The 14,314-nt window shown below is 42.0% G+C and overlaps 1 protein-coding gene across 1 annotated transcript in view; it reads right to left on the minus strand.

The window, feature by feature from the left end:
• DYNC1I1 (dynein cytoplasmic 1 intermediate chain 1) overlaps nt 1-14,314 on the minus strand; it is a 314,035-nt gene that overhangs the window by 172,646 nt on the left and 127,075 nt on the right. The window lies entirely within an intron of this gene.

The raw sequence follows: 14,314 nt of genomic DNA on the forward strand, positions 1-14,314 counted from the left end.
AATGCATGACCTTATATAAATGTATAAGAAACAGCAAAATTCTGAGTTTACTACCAAGAAAAAATATCAGCCTCGTGTATGTCATTAAATTTTCATTTCACAAATATTTCTAGGTTGCCTGCTTTGTGCAAAAATAACAGCTTTCTCAGTGTCCCTCCCATCTCGTCTTTGAAGGTTAGAGTAAAATGAGTTTCTAAAACTGTTGAGCAGTATTCTTTAAGAGGATATCACAAAATTTAAGTTTTGATACATTGCCTATTAAAATGGAAAAGGCATGAATTCATGGAATTCTAGGCTGTTCCCCAAATAAAAATATCTATGATATTTGTTTAAAGGAAAAAAAAATAGGAGAATGTGGAGATGGTAAACAAAAAGATTGTCCTAACAATACAGAATTTAAAATAAGCAATACTAAGGCACATAGAGAAAAGTCAGCTCACATAAAAATCCCCCGCAAGGCCTTAGCAACCTTCTGTTCACCTCTAGGAAGTTAGTTCATTCTTTTTCCTAAGGAATTTCTTCAGTCTGACTGCTTTAAAAAGTGCCATCAGCAACAAATTATGACAAAAAAAGCCAACTGCTCAGACATACACGCGGATACATACGTGCGTGCACACCCCCCCGTACACACACACACACACACACACACACACACACCCTGCTCCTGCCTTTCTCCATCCACACCTGCATAAATTCCCCCNACACACACACACACACACACACACACACACACCCTGCTCCTGCCTTTCTCCATCCACACCTGCATAAATTCCCCCATTAGCCAGAAGTTGTTTTGCCACCACCAGGAAGGGTGGGAGCACCTCACCCCGTCTTCCTTGGCTAGTAGGTGAGAGAAGAGGATGCGGAGAAAGGAAATAACCAAAAGGAAAACTACAAACCTATAGCCAAAAAATAACATCAGGGATTGATCACTAGTGGACACTTAAACTTCGGGGCCGGGGGTTTATGATACGGTCCATAGGTGTGGAGAGGCCTAAAGTAAACCTGGCTGGTAAAAATCAGTTTGATCATCTCATACTGAAAATTAAATTAAATTGATTCTTCTGTGAAACAGAAAAGTAAGGGGTGTTTTGCTTTTTTTTTTTTCCAATTCAAAGAATGGGAAACAGAGGCAGCGAGGTCAACGGACCTTCTAAAGGCCACCCAGAGAGCCTCTTGGGCCTCAGCTTCTCTTTAAAATAAAGGTTTACTTTCGATACTCAAATAGACATTTTTAAATGTTGTGCAAATCCAAAACCTCAACCACTGGTCCTCATGTTTATAGTTCAGGATTATACAAATTTCCCTCGGTCCTCTGAGGCCTCATCTAAGAGACTTGATTGATGCTCTCCTGCAGCCCCAGGCCAAGGGGCAGAATGTTTCGGGGAGAACACAGCCATTAGCTAATGGAAGACATTTTTCATCCCGTGGAGGGACAGATGACTGCAGCCAGCTACAGGGCCAGCCAAAAGTGGCACCTACCAGCTATGAAGGACGGCAAGTGCCCAATGCCCACATGGCAAAGAAAAACCACATTAAGCAAAGCTCAGATTCACCAAAAACTTTATCAGGGTGTTACTGGCACTCCCTAACACCACCATAAAGGTGAATCGCAGATACGATGATCGTGGTATTTGGATATTTTCTATTTCACCACAACGTCTTAAACAACTAATGAATGTTCCTGGGAGGGGTGAGGGAATGCTACAGAATACCTGTATTAGTGGTGGAGGTTCTAGAATTTCTTCGTAGGAAGGGCTGAGGTATAGCATTTTCTTTGGAAGGAGACTAGGGAGAGAGTTGGCCAGAGATTTTGACTTGAAACTGTGTTTGCATAGCAGTTTATAAAACATTGAGGGACTGTCAGTAGTTCATCTGAAAGAATGGAGGTGCTGGTAGAAATGCAAAGGTTCTTCCTCAGATCACTTCCTAGCATTGCCACTGTATGGAAGGGAAACGCCTGCATGGGAAGAGAGACTGCTGTTGAGTCTATAAGACTGTGCCCACCGACTTCTTCCTAGCAAGACCTTGGACACAGCCTCCCCAGTCCACACTCTGGATGGCCAAGGTTACACAGATATGTTCTCGTCATTGTACCAGGTCAGGGGATAACTTGGCAAGGCTAGTTGGAAAGTGAAAGTGTAAACAGGTTTTTCTTTTCCCCTTCTTTTGGCTCCCCATGAATAGAACTTTCACATAAGAGCCTCAAGCTGATGGAAAAATTAGATAATCACACCCGGTTGCCCTGAACTCATCCTTACTGAGGGTCAGCTAAGGGCTCTGCGGACGTGTGAAGAAAAACTCAGTGCCCAGTTTTATTGATGCCTTTGGGGTGGCAAGAGACACGAAGGGACAATTTTGACAAATTTAAGGCAGTTTTTTCATTCTGATTGCTGTGACTGAATAAAAAGAATTTCCATGTATGTTTTTAAAAGTGCTGAAATCAGGCAGTGAGCAGTTGTCTCAAACGTAAGCCAGCAGCGCCCTCTCCTGGCTGTTTTTCTGTAGTGTGCAGGATCTAAAACAGCAAAACAGCAAATTTGGGTTTAAAACACAGGAAAACATCTAAGGGAAGATTGTGTATGTCATGGAAAAGTATTGATACCCACATATTAAAAGTTAACTGTGAAATAATAGCCGTTTCTAAATGTTCAGGTAAATACTCTGCCATAAGACGTACGAAAACTAGCCCCTTATAATAGAAAATACATAAAGAAAATGGAGAACACGTATTTCTAATCGAATACAAATGTCTACTGATTATTCTATCATTCTCATAAATAAACATATTCAAATATTAAACAAAATATTCCCCTTTAGAGGAAGCTGTACAAATAAACACATAGAGATATTTGTGAAATTCACATAATTTAAGCCAGTTTCCCCCTCATATCCAAGCTCTGCTTACATACTCCAGTTTCAAATTTAAAGCAAAGAAAAGGCTCGCCAATCAAAGGCTTTTATTGGCAATGGAAAATAAAGTCCCAAAGCCCACAGCTAACTGACTTTATATGGGAAATATTTGATTTTGAGAAATGTTTTTATACTTGAGAAAGATAATTTTTAGTTAGAAACATTTCCATCTGTGGCTAGTTTCTTTTAAATAAATATTTTAAATACAGGGACCAGTATAACTTCTAAATGTTCTTTGTTAGGCATTTCAGACACAATGTTATAGCACGGAGCATATACTCCCAGAGACAAATCAAGTCTCCAAGCTTCCCAAGCCCACGGATTCTTAGAGTAGGGATAACTGGTTATTTACTCTAAGAGACATCAATCTCCTTTCATTTCGGCGAGTTCACTTTCGTTCTGTTGTTGAATGGATGCTAGTGAGCTACCAAGCACAGTTTCAGCTTCTCTGCCCGTGAACTGGAAAGAGGGGGAGCCCTTTTTATGGACACATCCCAACTTAAACAGAAGAAATATTCTAACCCAAATGAAAAGCAGACAAGTAAAATAGTCTGACTTTGTTAATGTGGGGATTTGTATTAGATCAATGGATAGTATAGCCCTTTAAAGTAAAGTGAAAATTTCTGATTTCTTGTCATGGACATAAAAGGAATTCTATTGTAGGAATTTACGGATTTTATTTGGCTGCAATTTGCCACCGAGTTTGGTAGACAGGAGGCACTCAAGAAAATGTTTTGTTTTTAAAACATTTTAGAAGTTTCTTGCACAGGTCAATTTATGTAATTTTACAGTCATAGGGAACAGGAGGATAATTTCTAACCCTGCCCCACCAGGACGTGACTCCATTTAGTAGCCAATAAATTGTTTCAAAAACTAGCTTTTTCAGAAATACATAGAATGAAACATAAGTACTCATTAATGATTTGGGTTCATGAAATACAAATTAAATTTAAAAATAAAAGCTCTGGAGACATACCTAGGTTAAAATCCCAGTATTACATCTCTTTATAGCTATGTGACTTGGGGCATGTTAACCAAACCTTTCTCATCCTCCGGTACCTGATCTGTAAATACTTTTCAGAGTTGTTGTATTGGAGATAATATGTGTAAGGCCTCTAGCACATAAGTGTTCAATGAATGATAGCTTTACTGTATTTACTATTATTATATGTGTGTCCTCCTTGGCTCTCTTTGTGACTGTACAAGAATCTCAAGCTTTCTTAATTAGGCAGACTTTATCTAACTAACACGAAACAAAACAATAGCACATGAAACAGAACTTATTCCCTTGTCTCATTTAGGATATAACTCAGATCATTCACTTCAGGGTCAAACAATGTATCTCGAAGGGCACAGAGTAGAAAGTAACACGCTACAAGATTTTCCGCTCAATAAAAAAATCTCTCTTTGATTAAAAAGAAAACACAAGTGAGTCCATTTAAAAGAGCGTGGGCGATTTTATTTGCCGTTTCCCTGTTAGGACATGATCACCAGACCTCTGGCTGCATGAGCGAGGCTGCTGTGGGTGAAGGCTACAGCACCATGTGCCACAGGCGGGCACAGCTGGCACCCAGGGGAGAAAATACACAGCAGACCTCCTAAGGAATGTAAGGAAAAACGTGAATCAATGCAACGTCAATTCTTCACAGGCAGACTTCATTCTCAAATTGCACACCAGTGGAGCCACTAATAAATTATTAGGTATCTTCATTTTTGAAAGGCTTGTCCAACATTAACTAATTTGACCACATAATATTTTTAAAGGGGTAATTATCATTCTCATCTTGCAGATGGGGAAATAAAGCAGGATGATCATCACATTTTAAAAGGAACATCATTTCATATTATGACTAATATCAGATTTAGTTGCCAATGTCATTAAAGGGCGAAAATATTCTGTCTGCATACAAAAATGACATGACTGACCCAATATGGGTAAGGCATGTGTTTTGAGTTTCTTTGTTAATTAGTTGCTCCCTCCCTTATCCACAACCCACAAAAAGGATTTCAGGAGGCTTGCAAAAAGAACCAAAATACAAAAGGATAAAATGAATAACCAAGGACGTCCTGAGGAAGGGAAATTATAAAGCCATGGACGAGAAGGGCAGCCCCTTCCTGCCCAGCTGCTGGATGTGGCTCAGAGCTTCCGCATACGTTAAGGAAATAAAAACGTGATTCGTGGTGGCCAGAAAATGAAATGTGTTTTGAGTTGTTTTTTCCCACGAGTGACAGGTCAGCTGCTTCTACCAGGCTTTCTTGCCTGGCATCTGCAGTCACTATCAGCCCAGTGCTTACCTGGACTACTGTATACAGGTTGGGCCATCAAATAGGTCAAAGCTAAAAGGATGGCACGTGAACCAAATGTATGACTTTGCCCAGGATCGGAGCTTCTTGGCTGGTGTGTCCCTAATGGGTGACAAGGGAGCTACTGATCTCCTCAGCCTGTGATGACGGTGGGGGTACCTCCTCCACTTACCCCAGCGTGCCACACCAATAATGCATTTTGGAAGTGAGAAATATGGGGAAGCACATCTCCAGACAACTGAACTAATAAACCACAGCTTCATTAGCGAATAGAGTCAAACTCATAACCTCGAAGACTGGTGACGGTACAGCTTCCTGTGTGTTGTCCATGCCTGGCATCCCCTGTGAAGCTCATTTTCATTCCTTGCATTCTGTCCATTTCAAGTTCTCACATCATGACCACTTTACTGAGAGGCTAGGGTCAGTTTATGGAATAAGCGTCAAGGTTCAACTTCATTTCAAGAGAACTCACAAGTAATATCCACCTATGAACCTGAAGATACAACCATATTAACTTCTGTTTTTCCCACTGAGGATAGAGCCATCATGAACCAGGCTCTGGCTCCTAACGAGAGACGCCAATCATGACAGAGATGCCAGCTCGCCTTCAGCAAACAAACCAAATGAAAAGACCTGCATAAAAGCATTAACAGACTATCTTTGCCCATGAGGATAGAACATGAGTCAAGGAATTTTAATTAGCTTTCTTTTCTACTAACTTGCAAACGTTAGTTTTCATTTTGAAAGCATGGGGGGGGCGGGAAGAGGGGAGAGACGGGAGTAGCAATTTCCAAGGATGCATGAAACCAACCCATGGCCGCAGTATTACACACAGGAAGTCCAGCTTAATCTGTGCCCCACAGATCTCCTGCCCTTAGGAGGATCCTCCCACTGTTCAGAAGCTGATCCAAAGGCAGAGGAAGCCTGTGGGACATTAGCCCCTGATCAGAGCTGGCGCTGATGAAGGTCAAGACTGAGACAAAGGCTGCATCTCCTGTTCCTGCCGCCAAAGTTGGCTGACACCTCACCTCACATTGGTCCGAGACAGCATGCCCGGTTAGGACAGTTCCTTCTTCTAGAGAGCTGCCTTGAGGAAGATCCTTCTGGTCAGAGAATCTTCACATGATCAAAACTGGATCAATCTCATTATTAATTATGCATTCTTTATGTCACTGCAACTCAAGGGGTGGAAAAGACGCACTCTCCAACTGAAGCCACGTGGCTGGCACACCCTAAATAGGAGGGGTTTATTGTGATCCACACCGGGTCCTACATGCGTGGATGAAGGGCTCAGAGACACAGTGAGGCTGGCCTCCATTTGGGGAAATCACGACATGTCTCCTTGGGAGGGAGAGAAGCAAGAGTGTGGACAAACATGTCTTCATCCAGAAACTATTTGTTGAGCACCTATTAGATGCCACGCACTACACTGGGTGCTGCAGGCTAGACAGACTCCCTGAGTTCATGGGGCTTATTGGTGAATAACCAAATATGTAAGATAATATAGGTTATGATAAATGCTATGAAAAGTAAAACAGGATGATGTGAGTTAACAGTCAACAGGTGGTGGGGTGTAGAGGGGAGATGGGTGCAAAGTTAGGTTGAGAAGCCATGACTGTGGAGGTGACATACGGACCGAGAGCTGAAGAATGAAAATCAGTGGGCCTTTCTGAGAGCGAGGGAGGGGGAAGGGTATGCCAGCTGGGGTGGCACTGGGCAGACGCTGTGAGTCATGAAAGGAATCGGGGCATCCAAACAGCACCGAAAAGAAACCAGTGAAGGTGGATGGTACCAAGCAAGGGAGAGAGAAAGGCTCAGATCAGGTAGGACAGGGTAAAGAGTTTAGATTTGATTTCCAGGGCAACTAGAAGCCATGGCGGGGTTTGAAGTAAAAGAGTGGTATCATTTATGTATATTTTATAAACATCAGTCCAGCTTCACCCCTCGTTTTTCTACCAGTTCCCAGTCTTTCTTCTTCCTCTCTTCTTGTTCGTGGTTCAGGGTCCAAATTCCTTTACATTCTGGAGGAGCGGCGAGTGTGAGCAGGCCAGTGTTATACACCCCTGTGTCCCCAGCCCCAGCACAAGGGAGGCACACAGAAGATGCTCAATAAACACGTGTTAAGTGTATAAGGGAAAAACCAAATCTGGACCTATCTTTGGCTTACATGTAATCTGCAATAACAAGGGTCTTACAGCCAAGGATGTGGCTTTTAAAAAAATCCTCATTTCTACTAGAAAATACAACTTGAATATGTTCAGAGCTCATTTGTTGTTTCTCCCAAGTTCTTCCAGAGTTTTTGCCTTGTGCTCACTTTGCTGTTTAATTACTGAACTCCTCTTCTAACTCCCCATGAACTTTTGTCCTGCCGTTCTTTCCCTTTCATTTAGAATTGTTTTCAGTCCAAGTCTCCTTCGGGTATTTCATCATTCTTTACATCCTCCCTTTTCTTTCTGTTCCAGCAACAGCCCCAGTCCAGACACTGTCTGGAGAGCTGTGCCCAACTCTTTAATTTTTCCCCCTTGCAGTCCCATGGACCGTCCCTCAACCCCAACTCCTTGTCTTGTAATACAGTTCATGCCTCATCTTAAAAGTAGTCTTTTGGCTTTTTTAGAGGCTGAGATCACATTTAACAAGGTACATTTTACTACTGACTCTTGATAAAGCGGAATGCTGGCTTTCCAGCACTGCTCCACTGGGAGTGCCCTGTAGAAATCTCTGCTCACTGTGTGTTTGAGCCTGGCAGACTCCTAAGCCAGGTGCCAGGGCGAATCACACCCAGGAATCCTAGATGCCTGGGCTGCTTAGGAACCCTCAATGGCTGTGGATGTCCCCCTGCATCTGGGTATGGAAGAATACCATACACACACACACACACACACACACACACACACACACACGGTCAGATCACTGGTTCAAATCCTACAGATCAGCTAGAAGTTTGCTGGGGACATCAGAGAGTTGAAGAGTTGTTCAATCAGTAAGATCTAGCCATTGGTGCATTACTTCATTTTAAAGGAACACCATGGGTCATTTATTTTTTTATTGCTCTCAGACACAAAAGGCTGCATTGTTTCCCCCCAAACCCTTTGAATTATCTCATCAATAGTGCCTCCCTTTACTTTGAAAATATTAGATATTTAAGGGTGAAACACAATAGATGCTAAGTCTATTTATAGATCACTATTCAGGTACTAAATGCTTGCTTTCAGACTGAAATGTGAAAAAATAACTTACTTGCTAAGTTCTCCATGGTATATGCATAGTTCCTTAAAAAATACTTTTCCTGGGCCAGCCCAGTGGCGTGATGGTTAAGAACTGGCTTGGGACGCCAGAGGGCCCCGGTTCGGATCCCACATATGAGGGCTGGTGACACTGCCCTCTACAGCTAAGATGCTGAACAACAGCTCAACCTGGAGCTGGGCTGCTGTGAGTCGCTAGCAATGGCATAGGCTGCAGTCCCTGCTGCAGTGGGTTGCCATAGGCTACCGTGTGTAGCCAGCAGCCAGCGTGAGCGGCCAGCAGCCGTAGTGAGTGGCCATCCAGAAGCCGGTGACTGATCTGCCTCACCTGGGAAGAGCACAATGATGGTGCCAACTTGGGCCAGTGAAGCAACGTCCTCCACAACTAGACTGAAGAACAAAAGGACAGCAACTTGTCTGTTCCCCTTCCCCCAATTCCCCAGCGCTGTTCCCATCCCCCCAATTCCCCAATAAAAATCTTTAAAAAAACCAAACTTTTCTTGTTTAATGAACTTATGCATAAATGTGTATACATTTAGATTAAACTTCAGAGTGTTATCAGAAACACCAACTCCGTGATGGCTGCTTTAACAAGGTTACACAGAATATTTCAAGATTTTCTTCCTTAAATAAGATAGTCACAGACTGCCTAACTAAGTTTACCATTACCTCGACACCATTTTGTACTTACTAATACATCAATTATAAAAAGTAAAACATATTCAACAATTACCAAAATTTCTATGTATCACGTTTAGTTGAATTTTTACTCACATATTTTCCAGGCTGTTTTAATTCCTTTTATTTCTTACCCCTCCTATTTAGTATATTTTGTTTTTTAAAAAGGGGATTCAATTTGCTTCTGCGTTTCTAATTTTTCATCTGATAATTCCGTTAAACAACACTTCCTGAGTGTTGAATATCTGAAAAAAGTTGAATAAGACACATTTTCCCCAAAGTAGACTGCATTCTAGTTAAGAATTCACAGAGCAAGGACCAAACAGTTCCTTGGTGACTGAGACGGTCATGGTGAACGTCAGAGAAGGAGGACATGAACTTGGACTGGGGAGGGCTAGTAAATATTGGTGAGGAGATGGGTCCTGGTCTTCCATCAATGGAATGGGTAAGGTTAGGCTGGATAATTAAACAGAAGAGAGGAAAGCATTTGAAAAGAACAGGAAGCAGCAAAGACCACAACAGGGGCAGGAATGTATGTTGACTTCAGTAAAGAGTCAAGAGCCCAGGCTAGCTGAAGCCAAAGGCTCAGGTGTGCGAAGGAAGAGGAGGCTGGATGGGCAGACTATAGAAGGTGTTGGGTGCCCGCTGATTTCCTGGAAGACAGAAGCCCTGACATTTCTTCCCCAAATGCACAGAGTCATTCTGGGAATTATATGCTAGCTTATGAAAGCATTCAATACAGACCTTTCCTCATCTTCACTTATTTCAACCCATGAGAATAATGTGCCTTAACACACTAAAACATGAGGCAGAGTAGCTGCTTCTATCCAAATATTTCCCACTGTTGTTGCATTACCTGAGAAGAACGGGACAAGCAAAAGCAAGTAGCTCAGAGCTCAACAACCCTGTCTTTGACTGAGCTACAGATTTCAAAGGAGACGCTCTGCAAGCAGATCTCAGTAAGGAAGCCGGGAAGCCAGCTGCTTGGAGAGCTTAAGTGATTTAGCTTAATTCCTCTGTAAACTGTATTTTAAATGACTAGGAAACCACATTTCTGTGACTGGTATTGTTTAAAGGAATAGAAGCCCAGCTAAAATGCTTTGGTTGTTTTTTTTTTTTTCCATAAATATTCAGGTTTATTCTTCTGAGATTTCTTTTCCTCCTTAGCAGTCTCTGGAAATCAGCCCCTCACAAGTCATGAAAAGAATGAACTGCCCATGGTATGTCTTGAGGGCTCTGCATTTGGCACATGTGCCTTATTTTCTTGGAGATCTAGTGGACTGTCCTATTTCAGGGTGCTTGATATGGTGGATTTCTATAAATAAGAGATAAGAACAAATTCACCCTGACTTCCACAAAGATAAATGTTACCTTGCCTCCCCAACCCAATATAAGAAGAAAGCTTAAAGATCTGTTTCTTATATGGTGAATATGGGAAACCCAAGTCTCAATTCTTTACTAAAGAAAAAAAGTCCATTTTAGGAATAAGTGGAAGTAGAAGATAAATCCTTCACTATGATCCATTGTAAACACATGGTATTAAAAAATCCCCAAAAAACAAAACAAACAAAAAAACAAAAACCCCTCCAAAGGCAGTGTTTTTAAAAACCATCAGAAAAGTTTGATTAAAAGAGTTATTGGGGTGACTGGTTAGCTCAGTTTTTTAGAGTATGGTGCTGATAACACCAAGGTTACCAGTTCAATCCCTACATGGACCACTGTGAGCTGCACCCTCCCTAGAAGTGTCACCTATGCTATTGTAGCATGAAAGCAATGTTTAACCAATGACCATGGCTGTTCCCCAATAAAATTAAAAAGAAAAGAGCTACATATAAGTGTAATACAGGAAAAGGCATCAATAAAAAATTGAGCTTCTCTCTCTGAGACAAGTGATCAAGACCCTTTACCTACATCTCATTTAATTTTCATGTTTATCACATGTAGTTTTCCCACTTATGTGGAAAATATAGCTCAAGGAAGGAGATGAAGTAACTCGCTCAAGGTCACAGTTATAAGTGGTGACAAAGAATGGAAACACACAAGCCTCTCTAGCTCACAACAGCCTGCACTGTATTCATTACACCACATCAAGGAGAAGGTTTCCGGAAGTAATAGAAACTTCAACACATAACTGAAAAGGGCTACTGATTGAACATGTCTGTTAGAAAACGTAAACATTGTTCTCTTGCCCATAAAAAAAGTATATGCCATGGAATAATATGAAATGTACCGTTAATGGGAAGCCTTATTAAGAAGTATACAAGCGAAGTGGAGAGCTTACACACAGGCAGATTAAAAGACAGCTTATAAAAGACAGTAGATCATTAACATTGAAACGAGTGGTGCAGATTATAAAGGGTTCTGGTTGAGTGAGGGAGTTTTTGGTTTTTTTTTGTTTTTTGGTTTTTTTTTTTTAAGCTGAGCCATCCTGCCACCTGTTGGCAGCTCAGCGGCAGCTCAGCTCAGGCCAGGGATCAAACCGCTGTTGCTCAGAGTTCAAACTCTTGAGCGAGCTCTTAACCAACTGAGCCACTCGGCCAGTGAGGGATTTTTTGGCATGTGTATTTTGTTGTGTTTTGTTTTTTGTTTTTGTTTTTTTACATTGGGCTGGTCAGTGGAGAGGTGAAAGTAAAGGTAAGACTGGGGCTTAACCTTGGAGGATGGGCAAAACTTTTAACCTGCTCACAATGTTGGTAGGTTAACGAAATATCATCTATGAAAAAGAAAAAATCCTGGACAAAAGGGAGTATTATCAGGAGCCGAGTCTCTATCTCTGCCCTAAGAGAGATAAAGCCCTAAGAGAATGACTCACACAATAAAGTGGAAGATAAATCTTTAGTATGATCAGGGACCCCATGTGAGTGAGGAAAAGGGGCAATGTTAGAATGAATCTATAATTGATAAGCTTGGGGGGTGGGGGAAGAAAGTGGCCTCTTTAGAAAGGGAGGGAGGGGCCAAGGAGTATGGATCTGCAGCTGAGTAGGTCTACAACTCAAAGTATAGAACCCTAGCAGCACTCAGATTTTTATCCCGGGAGCTATCCAGGGTACTGACTGATTCCACCTGAAATCCTGACCCAGTGGACCAAGGTCTGTCATAGGTCTCTGTAATGGCACCTTGGAATGTAACACATGAACCTCTTTACTTCAACTATTCTCAGGTTAACCGCTCTTTATCACCTCAGTTATTACCAAGCCAACTTATACCTTGTCTGTTGCCTCTACAGTTTATCGTTCTAGGCCATCAACTTTACACTCCAATTGGCATTCCACTAGGTAAAGGAAATAGGGGAGGCATTATAGGTGAAAATAACACTTTAAACAAAGGTCGGAAACAATAAATTGATCCATTTGTTTAAACAAATTACATCTGTAGGGAAATTGTAGAAATGAGACTTGAAATATTAAGGAATTTTGACTTATGCAATAGATAATTGTAGAGTTCTGAAAGTTACTGAATAGGACAGTGCTGTGACAAAAAGTGTTGGGAAATTAATGTAGAAATATTATGCCAATGGATTAAAGAGGAAAGATTCAAGAGGTAGGCAGACAGCGCCTTCTTTGGACTAAAACACATTTTAAAATATATATCTTTAACTGGAAAGGTCTTTTCAGGGATTTAGGATTTCAACAAAAGGGTTTTCCAAGAATTAAAGATCTGCATTCCATTCTTCTACATACAAAAAGCAATCCAGTTAGATTGAATCAACTTGTAAATCTAAAAATGATGTTCTTCTGTTGTGTCCTGTTGTATCCTGTCATTGACTGACAATGCACCTTTTCGTTTCCCAGTCTCCTGCCGTTTTTCTTGTACAGAATCTGGCCAATTTCTCAAGGCTGAATCTCTCCGTACACTTTTGTGGAATTCCCCAAGGCAAAGCACATCACTCACGGGTCACTGCTGTGTGTTCCTGAAACATGGCTTCCTCCACTGTCCAGCAGTTCACCCAGCAGCTCCTCTAAAACCCTGCTGCCTTTGTCTCCCCTAGATGGCCAGGAAGAGAGAAACTGGGAGTCCAGGGCCAGGCATCTGGCTGCAGTCCAGGTCCTTGTTACCAGGATTATGGAAGTGATTTAGTGTGGATTCTGTGATGCTGATGAGCCGATGCCATAAGGTAGCTGCCAGATTTGGGGTAGTCTGAGTTCTACATATCCCTCAAAATAAAGGGCTCACCAAGCCCAGTTATCAGCTCAGTTGTATCTATGTCTCCAACAGAGCAAAGCAAAACTAGATTTGGAGTCTTTTATTCTAGCCATGAAATGTTGCCAAACATGTTCTCGGGACACGGCTGCTGCTCTCCAACTGCCTTTGTCTAGGCTCTCTTTGGTAGTTGCTTTCTGCCCTATGCCAAGTTCTCCCACGGGAGCAGCCACTCTTTCCTAGTACGCTGGCATTCAACTAACTTCATCTCGCCAACGATGCACATTCCCATTCTTGGGAGTCAAACAAAGGATTGAAATTCTGCCTCAATGTTATTGGTTCTGCCCTTAGACAAGCTGTGCAGCCTCTTTATGCCTCAGGCTCCTTATCTGTCCAAGAGGAATGATTAGCCTTATCTCACAGAGTTGTTATTAAGAGAAGGATAAAATTAAATACGGGATACAAAGAAATTAGCAAGGTCTGGAAAAGGGAAGTATTCAAGAAACTGAATTGTGGTGGTAATGAAATGATGATGATGATATTATATGATTTCTGTTCTGACAGGACATTGACATGAAAGCCAGTTTTCCATGGGCTAAAACACTTCAAACTATAAGTCTTTTAAGGTGGCATCTGAATCTTTTTTCACAGCTCTGAATCTTTTCTTCACCTTTACTTCATCTGGCTTCCAGTCCACGGCAGGGGTTACTACTCAGCTAGAACCAGGTCTGACTAGCCTTCCCACTTTCCTGGAGAGAGATGAGAATGCTTCAGAAAACACAAGGTGCCTCACCCTTCAAAATGAACACTTTCCACACACATCAGAAGCATTGGGGCAAAACAGGGCAAGGCACTTTGGAAGGATGTAGTTTGACCTAAGCTCAAAAAGAAAATGTGGGGCCGGCTGAGTGGCGCGATGGTTAAGAGCTGCCTTGGGACACCAGAGGGCCCCGGTTCAGATCCCACATATGAGGGCCAGTGTCACTGCCCTCCACAGCTAAGATGCTGAACAACAGCTCAACCTGGAGCTGGGCTGC

Source organism: Hipposideros armiger, unplaced genomic scaffold (genome assembly GCF_001890085.2).
Source record: "Hipposideros armiger isolate ML-2016 unplaced genomic scaffold, ASM189008v1 scaffold_365, whole genome shotgun sequence".
Lineage (NCBI taxonomy): Eukaryota > Metazoa > Chordata > Mammalia > Chiroptera > Hipposideridae > Hipposideros > Hipposideros armiger.